The 12459-nt window shown below is 41.7% G+C and overlaps 1 pseudogene; it reads right to left on the bottom strand.

The window, feature by feature from the left end:
• Positions 1 to 895: 895 nt before the first annotated feature.
• LOC102988076 (uncharacterized protein C3orf38 homolog) lies at positions 896 to 11656 on the bottom strand (annotated as a pseudogene).
• Positions 11657 to 12459: the final 803 nt, after the last annotated feature.

The following is a 12459-nucleotide window of genomic DNA, read 5'->3' on the forward strand; positions in this document are numbered from 1 at the left end:
TGATCACAATGTGACACTGATGTCAGGGCCACCACCTCGTGACTGCCCTGTCCCTGTGTTGTCGTTCCTTCTGTCACTAACCACCCTCTTTTCCATACCTGTGATCCAGATAACACACACACATGCACACGCACACCCTTTCCAAAATTCTCAAACATATTTGTAAATAGCCCTACCTATGGGTGAGGTCCAGTTATTTCTCGTAGGGCTACTGGGCTCATCCACATTAGAGGCTGTGATGAGGCACCTGTTTAGGTGACCCCAAGCATCCATATATAGATAAAGAGGCCTCCTCTTTCCTGAACGCAAGGAAGATCTCAAAAAACGGTGTCGCAAACTGCACCGGCTACTGTGGGCAACTCGGCCAAGGTACCACGTGCCACACCTTTAAAAAGAGTCGTCATTTCTTCCCGGTTCATTTCATCATCTCTGCCCACGTTTATTGCCACCTCGATGCTGTTACTCATGCCGTTCCCTTTGCCTGGAAGTTCTCTCCTTTCCTTCCACCTACCCAAACTCTGAGCGTTAAAAAAAGGAATCCTCTCCTCAGGCTTCTGATTCTTCCAGCCTTCAGTGAGCAACTTCTTTTCTGAATTTCTAATCCTGCGTGATCTTTTTTTTTTTTTTTTTTTACAACATTTAAAGTGGGATTTATTTGATAAATTGCATGAAGCTTTCAGAACATTTGCTGCAACTCAAGTAGAAGGAGGCAGGTGTTCACATAATATGTTAACCTGTGGTCAAGAAAGACATTTCAGCTAAAATATGTCAATCCCCGAATCTGAAACCACTTAAACATTACAGATGTACTATTTGGAAGAATTTCTGTATACAGGATTTTTCAGACTGACATATAGTACTCAATGCTTCAAGGGCTAGGTAAAATTAATTCTCTTTAGTTCAACAGTGCCTCCTTTCCACTAGATAAAGTTTGGTCTCCGGTCCCACTATCCAGTGCCTGCCTTACATTGAGTCGTACTTCACTGGACCACATAAAGTGTTACTTACGTTATAAAAGGCTTCTAGATCACTTGGTTCAAGTGTAATAGCTGGTTTCATTCATGTCCCAGGAGCAAGGGAACTCTCTCCAATAATTCTCAGGTTGATAAATTTGATTTTCCAAGTATTCTCCACAAAAGGGCAGTGGATGAGTCCAAAACTCCGTTCGGAAATGCCCAAACAGGTGTTCCCTCGGTGGACGGTCCCAGCAAGCTCCAACCATAATGAGACCATGGGGAGAAGGAGTGCATTTCAGCCCGTGGGGATTTAGGCTGGGGCTGAGAAGAAGGTCCTCTTCACTCACTGGCGACAGCAGACCAAGGCTCACAGTTTCTGCTCCGTGGTAGTCTATCACAGTGTGTTTCAGACGTGTTGTAACAGAACCTAAGCCTGACATCATGCCCGAAGTGCTGTGGCCCCCACTCTTCTTGACGTGGTCCCAGAATAGCATTCTGAGAATTAAGAAGTTCAAGGAACCAGTGACGGAATTCTTCACCTAATCGATGAAACTCAAACTTCTCAGCTTTTTTATCTTCTTTCTCCTGCTGTTCAAAGAGTCTAATGTCCTCTGTCTTAACTGGCTCTGGCATTTCCTTCACTTTCAGTTGTGACTGCTTTTTCCAGTAATCCTTTGCATGCTGAATAAGATTGTGTTTTTCAGTAGCTGGAGGTATAATAACCCACTGTGTTGCCAAGTACTTAAATATGATTTCTCAGTGGACTTTTTTTTTTTTTTTTTTTTTTTTTTTTTTGCGGTACGCGGGCCTCTCACTGCTGTGGCCTCTCCCGTTGCGGAGCACAGGCTCCGGACGCGCAGGCCCAGCGGCCATGGCTCACGGGCCCAGCCGCTCCGTGGCGTGTGGGATCCTCCCGGACCGGGGCACGAACCCGCGTCCCCTGCATCGGCAGGCGGACTCTCAACCGCTGCGCCACCGGGGAAGCCCCTCCGTGGACCTTTTTTCGCCTCGAAAGTCCTTCTGCACTTTGACTGTACGCTAATATTGCACGATTGGCATCTTGGTGGTCCTCAGGCTGCACCAGGCGGTTGGTGATGGTGTCGCGTAGGGCCGTGCTCTCGTCGTTGTCCAATAGGCCGAGCAGGTTACGACAGCCCTCCATCTCTGAGTAGCTGAGCCCCGACTTCTCGACCCCCAGAAAGCGGGGCAGAGGATGCCAATAACGTCGCCCCCTTAGGCCCACCAGGCTGGCACCTTGGCAACAGATACCCTAATCCTGTGTGATCTTTATTGCACAATTTGCATTTGACTGCATATCGTTTGTATCATTAAATATCATTTCAACTATACATTTTCATTAGATCCATGAACATTATAAATTCCATTTTGGCATTCCTTTGGCCAAATTCTATTTCTTTGATGGGCACTTATTTTCTTCCTTTTATTGTTAATGAGCTTTTCAAGTGCCTGCCTTCTGTTCTAACTAGATGGTCAGTTAGTATATCAGTCGGAAAAGACCTACTGAACACCCACCACGTGCTGGGGAAATGTGTTCAAGGCAGATTTATTTTCACTGTCATGGAGCTCACAATCTTCCAGTTTTCTCCAGTAAGAAACCACTGTTTCCTCAAAGAGAATTACATGTTTTAAAGTCCTTTATTCCTGCTGTGGAGATACCCTCGAAAACAAGATATAAAGCACCCATCCCATAAGTTGGGCTGCAAGATGTTCCCATTGTCATGTCTAAAAGTAAGTAAAAGGGAATAATAGCAATTACATATTTACCATTTTTTTGAGCCCTTTCTATGAGTCAGGCACTCTATAAAGCCTTTTATGTGTACTAACTCATTTATTGCTCACATCAGCTCAATCATGATAGACAATCACATTACTGTTATCTTCATGACACAGAAAAGGAAACTGAAGCCAGGAGAGATTAGGTAACTTGTCCAAGATCAGGCAGCTGACAGATGGTGGAGTCAGGGTTAAACCCAGATATTTCAACTCCAGAACTCAGCACAATATAAATGTTAGTTACTCTTTCTTATAATCCCTCAGTCCCTCGTCTGTAAAATGGGGATGTTAGGTTGGATCTGATGTATCCCAGTTTATTTCTGTAATGGGTATATGATCAGAAATTCTTCCGTGCATAAATTCCAAGGATCTTTTAATGATAAATTTTACTGAATTAAGAGTGTCTACACTTAGTGGTTGAGTATTAGATATGACTCCACCATGATTCAAATGTACATGAAGGTATGATTTATACCTATTTTCCTTCTGTCAGCAATCCTTCATTATGTCAGTTTGGTGATGTAAATTTAATGACGTTAAACTGCGGCTGCTCAAAATTGTGTGACTAATGACATTGCACTTCAGTTATAATTGGTACTTGATCCAAGGATGCTAGAGGTACACCTGGCAAGGTTAGTTCTACAAAAGGACCAGCGGGGCTGGTGGCAAATGCTCGCTGTTCTGTGAAGTCATGTGTGTTGGCCAAATTGATAGAGAAGATTTGCTGACAAGCCTTCTGGGGCACAACCGTTGGCCCCCAGCTCACTGCAAGTGCAGTGGAATGGAAAGATCACAGCCAGGCAGATCTGCAGTGCATGCCTACTGCCACCTGTTCAGCTTTCTGAGCCTGGCCCAGCATCTAAGATCCTGTAGGAGAGCTGTAGGGTTTAGACTTGATACAGATAAAACATCGAGCATAAAGCTAGTATTTTGGACTTGCCATCCTCTATGATCATATGAGCCAATTCCAATAAATAAATAAATTAAATATATGGAGAGAGATGCATGTAGAGATGCATGTATGTATATGTGTATTGGGTTGTGATAAAAAATGTATTTTTTACTCTAGGTCAAGGTCAAAAACGGTTTTAAAAGTACTACCTTAAGGTCTTATCATGACCAATAATTGCACTATATCCAAAAGCCTTGTAACATCACATCTTATTTCTCTAGTCACTCACCTCAGATCCACTGGTTTTACCATTTCTCACTGTTTGATACACACTCACACCTTCCCTTTTCTCCCACTCAGCTTAGGTTCTATGGTTTTCATACAATCCCTCCCTTAACTCCCTTTTCTTCTTTGACTCCAGAGTATTTGTTTGACGCACTCCACCTTGGTTCGTCCCTAATCTTGATGTATTTCAGCCTGGACCCAGGCAACAAGCTGCACATGACTCAAGAAAATACAACTGTGCTGATTTGTTGTACTTTAAGTTCATGGCCACAAGTGCCAAGTGGGCCGCTGTGCTACATTTCTGGATAAATTCACTCTCCTGCTCTTAGACAGTACAGTTTCACACCCCTGTGTTTGTTTTCAGTCTCAGGCAAACTCTATCCACAAGGAGGCAAAGACACCTGTTTTCATTTTGTTATGTAGCTAAAGATTCCGTGATAAAGGGTGTATTTTTTTTTCTAAGACTTAGTAAAAGTCTCATGAAAGGTTTTAATTAACTGGGTTTGGGTCATTGGCCTGGTTGTGAACAAATCACTATGGCCAAGTTCTGGCTTTTGTGCCCACGCCTGTAAATCAGGCTGGATCCATGCTCCCCAGGCCACATGGGCTAGTAAGAATGAGGGAGTGCTCACTCCCCAAAGAGATGTTTTGGCTCGCCCATGTAGAATGAGACAGAGTGTTCCTACCTTGTATATGAGGTTCATAACACAATGCCCAACCCATAGCAAGTAAGCATTAGCTCGATACAAACAGCACATAGAAAAGCTTTGGGATGTAGACAAAGTTCTACTTAGATAAAATCTATAACCCTAAAAACTTCCATCACTGAACAACAAAAAAATGAAAATAAATAAAATATGATCTCTATTCTTGCTCAAGATTCTAGAACAGAACAACAAAATCCATCTAAGGAAAGAAGAAAAAAGGAAATAATAAACTTACAAGCAAAAATCAATGAATCAGAAAATAGAAAGTGGTAGTTTTACTTCTTAGTTTTTTGTTTTTGAACAAAATAAATAAACGTACATAACTCTGGCAAGCTTAATTAAAAAAATAAAGGGGAGGCTAAAACACAAGTGTACTAAATAAGAATTAGAATCATGAAGTAAGCAGATACAATATTTTAAAAATTATAATTGAATACTATACACAGTTTGAACACTGATGAATAGAATGATTTTAGCATGTTTTATGTTTATTAAGCAAATATTATACAAGTGAACCACGAGCATGTTGTCATGGAAAGAAATCAAACAATTAAGTACAGCAAAACCAAGGAATCCCCTTTTCCGTATCTCTTGAGCTTCTCTTCTTAAAGATAACCACCATCAAGAGTTGAGCGTTCGTCGTTTTCCCCCACTGAGGCCTGTACGTACGTGTGTGTTTACGTCTTCGGTGTCATATGGGAAAATGTACATGTGAGATAATATTATCCATGCTGCTCTGGAACTTCCTTTTCCACTTAAGCAAATGAGCTGATGGTAAATCTGGTGTTGACATGTGGATCCACCTCATCCAATTTTACAGCTTCAGCGTGTTCCTTGAGAAGGTGGCCTTTTCAGCTACTTAACCACGTCTCTGCTGATGGACATTTAGGATGTTAGCAACTTTGCTGTTATCTCAGCAGCATGCAAATTGAGCATCTCTGCACCTTTGGGCACTAGTGCAAGTATTTCTTTAGCATAAATTCCTGGAAGGATTTATCATCTCTGGTTTGATAGAGGGTGGCAACTCACCTTCCTAAAAGTCGGCACCAAAATACTTTTCACATTACTCTTTCAGATTTTTTTTTTTTTTTTTTTTTTTTTTTTGCTCATTCTTAAAAATCTTTTCTATCATCCGTGTTTTTACTCTGGCGGTGGGGCGAGGCCACCCAGCAACATGTCTCATGCTTTCCCTGCTCCCCAGCAGTGATCTCTATTACTTACTGACCAGAAGAGTCAAGAGATAAAGCTCCCTCCTCAGTTTTCATCTCTCCAGACTTGGGAATATTAGTAAAATTTCTCAGGTTTATGTCTCTTCACCAGAATGGTTTCTAGGGATTGAAACAGACATAGGAGCAGAATCAAGTTTATCCCCAGCTCTGCTCAAATTGAATTAGGTCTCCTCTCTTTTTCTTTCCTCCCTCCCCCCCTCCCTTCCTTCCTTCTTTCCTGATACATTTTGTAATGGGAGAGAGGTAGCTCGTTTCTTAATTTTTACTCATTTCTTTAGGTATTGGCAAAGAGATTTTCTGTGAAGAAATTTCAATCTTAAGGCAGAAGTCGAGTTGATTCTTTTCTGTGAATGCAATGGTCTCTTGATCATCACTGACAATATTAATTTTACTTATTGAAAAGTGTTTTTCCTTCTTTTTGCAGTTTTACCTGTGGATATTGTTCTTTCTTTTAATGCAATTAAGTATCGATCTTTCCTGGTGGTTCAAAGGAGGTTAACCAAATGTTATTACTGATGTTTGACTATTTTGTAACCTACAAAAACAGTGAATTCATGTTTTGCAAGGCTCGTAAGACCCTCTGTTTCTCTGCCTATGCTTTTCTATGTAGTTTGGTCACCGATAGGGTTACCGGGCGGGGTGGGCTGGCCCCTTGTGAACCAGAGCCTCTGAGGACTTCCCACTGACGGGCCGCACCGCAAGCAGTGGCGGGGGGCGGGGGGCGGGGGGCGGGGGGTGGGGGTGGGGGGAGGGACAGAGGGGGGGGCTTGGGCACTGCTTCCCACTTCATCACCCCGAGGAACTACTCCTCCACTTTTCATACCCACCTGTTGACTATGGCATTGTCTGGGGTCCCCAACCCCTGCCCTGGGCCCGTGCAAGTGAAGCTTCATCCGCCGCTCCCCATCGCTCCCATTACCGCCTGAACCGTCTCCTCCCAACCACCGCACCCCCCCAGCCGCTCCCCTCCGCCCGCCACCGCCCGCCTGGCCCCGTCGGTGGAAAGATTGTCTTCCACAGAACCGGTCCCTGGTGCCAAAAAGGCTGGGGACCGCTGCCGTACAGCATGTTGGGTAGCACTTGGCTCCCTGTATCTACTCTGTTCTTCTGTCTTGCTTTCATGCATTCTGCAACATTTCTGGTCTACTTGTTACACTTGTTACACTTTTTCCTTTATTTTCCTCCCCGTAAGGTAATGAGCATGCTCACTTTACTATATTGATCTAAATTCTCATGAATGATTTTAAGGAATAATTACTGACGCAAGAAATGTTAGAAAATCTGAATATAACAACCATGATTTTTTTAAAATTGTTGATGAATATCCTTCCTCATTAGGGCTCCAGATCTGAATTGCTTTATGGATACTTTTTATATTACTCTCATATAAATTATTTATACTCTTGCAGAGCACGGAAAACATGTAGAATTTCTCGTGTCCCTTTAGAAAGCCAGCTTAATCATAATAAAAACACCTGACCAAAATGGAATACAGTAAAAGTTTAGCCTTTTGAATGAATATAGATACAAGCATCCCAAATCAAATCTTAGCAAAACACATACAATGGCAAAATAAAATAATAATAACAGTACAACATTACCAAGGAGGTGAATATGAGTACACTTCAACATTAACACAAATTGATGTAACATAAACTATTACATCACAGAAAACAAACCAAAAAGAACAGGTATCTCAGTATCTGTAAAAGGCCTTAAACGAAATCTCATTTATAATTAAAGTGTATTTTTACATTAGAAATGAAGTTAGCTAATTCTTTCATAAGATGAAGACTCCATAGTTGGAAAAAAGAACAAACGTCATGCTTAAAGGTCAAATACAGAATTATTCCATAAATAGCATAAACAGAGGAAGGACATCTGATATTTTATCATCATTTTTGCATTATTTTTATAGTTCTAGCCAATGCAGTGCGGCAAGAAAAATGAATGGGTTAGACTTTTTGGAAAGAGCATTTAAAGTTTTTGTCAACGAGAGGTTAAATAATTGTCTAACTGGAAAACACTGAAACTAGTAAGAGCGCCCATTATGGGTGCCAGTTATCGAATATATGTGGAAAAGGTAATAACTTGCTTATATATCATGGAAAAATCATGAAAAATGTCTTGCGGAAATATTCATTTACAAAACAATCCTACATTTAACTCATACAGGAATAACCATAACAAAAGATGCAGGAATTTTATGAAGACAATGAAAAATTCTTCCTGTGGTCATGCAATATAATTCAATAGAACAGAATAATGGTGATGATATAGAATAAGGCATACCATGTTCTTGGAAGGGACTGTATTGTATTGTATTATATTATATATACCTGAATTTCCCCTCAAGAAATCAGTAAATGAAATTAAAGTCCAGTAAAAATATAAATAGCATATTTTGGGGGGGGGTAATTGATCTAATAAACTTAAATTTCTAGGAAAATACAGGTGTGAGAATAGTCAAGACACTTTGGAATGGTAGTTTAGGGTTTGGAGTCTTAAAGTGATAGTACATAGTAAGTACTATAATGATAGTGTGGTCCTGAAAGTTACAGATGAATAGAACAAAATAAAATGTCCCAGGACAGATTCAAGTACGTATCAAGCTAAATATAAGAGAAACATGTCATTTCAAGTCAGCAAGGAAAGAATAGGTATTAGGAGAACTAGTTCATCATTTGGGGGGTGGGGGGGAAACGTTGAATGGTTACCTTACAACACATAGAGAAACTGTTTAGGTAAGAAACGTACTCAGAATATCCTTTTCTTGGTAACTTTCCCTGGTCTCATTCATAATCTCTTGAGATGTTTAGTACACTGGATTGAATTCCCCTGTTTATAAAGGAAAAAAAGATACCTAATCATATACAAAGAAGGAACTATTTTTTAAAATCAATATATATCCATGTCTAAAAATGTTATTTTTTTCCTGGGCAAATGGGTCTATAAAAATCACATTCCTATATAGTCCGGGATTTGAATTATTCCAAATCCTTTAAAAGAGCGAGAGCCGTGTCAGAGGCTAAGCTGTAAAAAGCTCAGAGGTGAGCTTGGGCTTTTAGTGTTTAATTAGTAAGGATAAGCATTATCTTTGCAGCCGCAGCTAATATTATGCCAGCAGTTGAAGGGCAGAATGCTAAAGAGAAGGGGCGATCAGATGGATAAAATGACCAAGTCAATATGCAGAGAAATATCAGCAGTAATGAATCTTGCAGTCTTACACTCAGTTGCTTAATAATATGTCTGGAAAAGCTATATGACTGTGTAGAAATACTAATCAGAACAAAAAAGGAAAATAAAAACATTTGTTGGAAGAGGTGCTGTGCATGGGTGTGTCAAGGCATGCCTTATATGTTCTGATGAGTTAACTAAGCCGAGGGGTCTCTACCTACTTCAGAGAGTATAATGAGCACAGAAATCTCAAACTGGAAATCAGGTGTGCACAAAGTAACTGTCTCATGCTTCTGAAAACGGAACTGGATTTCCATTTTTAGCGCCTGTTTTTCTCAATGGCAGAAGTGTAATGTCAGTGCATTCTGGGGGCCCTCGGGGTGTCCCCCTCCCTCCCCCGCCCCCAACCCTTCTGCTCCCATTCCATATCTCTTGTTTGCTCTTAGACATGCCAAGACATCATAGGGAGTCTGGGTTTGGGCCATTGTTACCCATCCACTGGGCATCTGATGAGCTGTACTTTGTCCTCCCTGTCCCGGGTCACCAGCCCACGCCGATCACAGTTGCGTCCTGCCTTGTTCCTGAGCCCCAGGCTTCTCCAGACCCTGCTCCCTCTCTCAGCTGATTGATTCTTCTTCCGTGCCTCTGGGGTTTTGAGGGGCCCCTAGGCAGCTGTTGCCGGTGCTTTCTAAGGAATCCACGGCCCTTCTCCTCTTCTGCTCTCAAGCTGCTCTGAGGCGGGGTGTCTCTTGGTAGCTTGCCGCTTCCCTGGGTCCTCCCTGGGGACCGAGGCCCAAGGCTCCTTTGCTCTCAGATTCCCTGGGCTCATCTAGGGGGTCGATGTCTCTCCTCCAGCTCCTGCCTTGGGAAGGGGACAGATAGGAAGCACCAGACTGTCGCTCTCCTACTTTCCCTCTGACTCATACCTCCTTCTCCCATACCACAAGGAAAGTTTAAAAATCTCCAGAGGTGGAGAACCAAGGAAACTCACTCTGACTCCCCTTATCCTTCAGGTCTGTTATTTATGCCTACATCCTTCTAAAGGTCACCTAAAAGATTAACTCCATTTTGATCTACTACCGTAAAAAGTATGTGATATCTTTTAAGTAAAAGAAATACCAATATTGTAATAAACCAAAGAAAAAATTATGGACTCAGCATCCTCTACTCTCAGAAGAGAAACTGAGAATAAATAAAAAAATAACCGTATAGCCCTCCTTGAATCAACTTTTAGCTCTCTATTATTTATTTAAATAGGTCCTGCTTTTTAACTAACAGTCCTTATTTCTTCTTGCTTGACTTATATTGTAGCCTGGAGATATTGAGGACCTGAGTGGTCAGTCTACTGAAAATGTCCCTCGATCCTTTCGCATGCTCACTCACTTCTTCATGAGGTGTATTTCAAAACCTGCACCCATTTCTTTCATATGTCACAGAATCAGAAAGAATTGCCTCAGGACAGAAGCAAGACGCGTGAGAAAATCTCTGTGTAATTATCGAGCTTTCCAGTGATTTTGGGCTAAATCAATAATTCATGAAAATTACCGTTTGTCAAGACCTTAGTTAAAGCCCTATCCCTCGGGGGAGGTGGGTCCCGGGAGAAATAATAGAACAAAGAAAAGTCCAGATACTTGGTGAAATGTCCCCCACCTGGTCTCAAAGTAAACCAGACCCTCACTATTTGTAGTTGAGGCCCCTGTACGTTCAGAAAACATTTGTCCTTCGAGGTTTCTGACAACAGCAAGCCTTCGTAAAGTTTAGGATTACATTTCTTGATACGTGTTCCTGAGAACAAGGAATATTACTGGATAGGGCATGGGTAATGGGAGACCGTGGTCCAAAAGCCTTGGAAAACATTGAATTAAGCAAAATTTAACTGGTGTCTTTACTGAAAAGTCATTTCAGAGACTGTAACATGCTAATGTTTTATCAGGAATGCTCAAGAGAGGGTAGTCTTTCAAATTTATTCTATCACAGAATACTTTGCTATGGAACATTTCCCAGGATTAGGGCTATATCTGGGGAAACTCTGGCCTCTTCCAACATTAGAAATGGCAAGAAAAGACTTGAGCATCCACTCAGAGTAAGACCTAGTAGGAGCAGCTCCAGCACCCAGCACAATGTCTGGCCTTCAGGGGATATCACTAGTCTCTCTCCCTCATCACCCTTTCTTGTCCAAACTACAAAGACTACTATTGGTCACTAACGGTGGTAAGAACACTTTTTAATATTGTCTTGTAATAATTTTGTTTATTTTGTTTCTCGGTCTGGAACTACCACCATGCTCATCTCCATCTGCAAAACTCTTACTCCTTCTTCTACAAGGTCCTTCTTAAATTCCACTTACTTTGGGAATTCGTGGTGATCTTTCTATTTTATTGGAACTCTTAATGACTCACAGGATAGCCATTAATACATATTAATCAACATGTCACCTGAGATTGAGAAAACCATTTTGCCCCCCACATGAGAAGAGTAAGGATCATAGTGGTCAAAATCGTCCCTGGGACCTCTTGTCAAGTCTGCTTCATCCTTTGGCGAGAACGGTCTTGTGTCCAACGCTGTATCTTCAGTGCTGATAGTGACTTGATCCACCTTCAACTCCCACTTGGCCATTTGACTGCTACCTACTCAGCTCCATTTCTCCAATCCTACTCGCAGGTCGCCAAGTCAATTTAGAGCATTCACCAGCATGCCCAACTGCAAAGATAGATGAAAAAACCGACTAGCAAACACACACCAGGCCAACTGGAGAAGGACCCATTCAGTGGCGATACTTGGAATGGCTTCTGAGTTTTCTTTCATCTGCGACATCTGCCCTATCACAGATTTTATGTTTCTTTGTAAGATATTTTAGATTTTCTCTATTTGTACCCTCTGCTAACGTTACAGTTTGGGATTTTATGATTTCATGGCTTACATCTAACTCTGGACTCTCCACTGGGTTGTCTACGTCCAAGCTTTTCTAACCAATCCAGCATTCAGCTCGCAGAGTAATTTTCTAAAATGTGACCTTCACTATTCCTGGACTGAGCACGAGAAATCAGCCACTTGAATTTGAAGTCGGAAGATCGCGGACCCTAACATTTTTGTCTCAAGTTAAAAGCGAGAGTACTGAGACACTTCCTTAGGGCTGAAATAGGTATAAATGAAGATTTGGTCACAGGGCATTACTCAACATTTATTGTCTGTGTCTTGCAGCAGACGCCGTAGTGCTTATTCCTTGTGACCTAAAATATCACGTCCCCCACCCCAGTCAGTTCCTTAAGACCCATGTTGAAATCCAGCACCTCCACCAAATCTCCCTCCTTATTTCTAGCTAATTATCAAGACTCCTGCTTTCTTCTCTAGTCTTGTTTTTGTGCTAATTCTAGTCCCCCCAGTGCCGTCCCCAGGCCGGCCCACACTTGGTTCACGCT

The sequence above is a fragment of the Physeter macrocephalus genome, chromosome 14 (genome assembly GCF_002837175.3).
Source record: "Physeter macrocephalus isolate SW-GA chromosome 14, ASM283717v5, whole genome shotgun sequence".
In the NCBI taxonomy this organism is placed as follows: Eukaryota; Metazoa; Chordata; class Mammalia; order Artiodactyla; family Physeteridae; genus Physeter; species Physeter macrocephalus.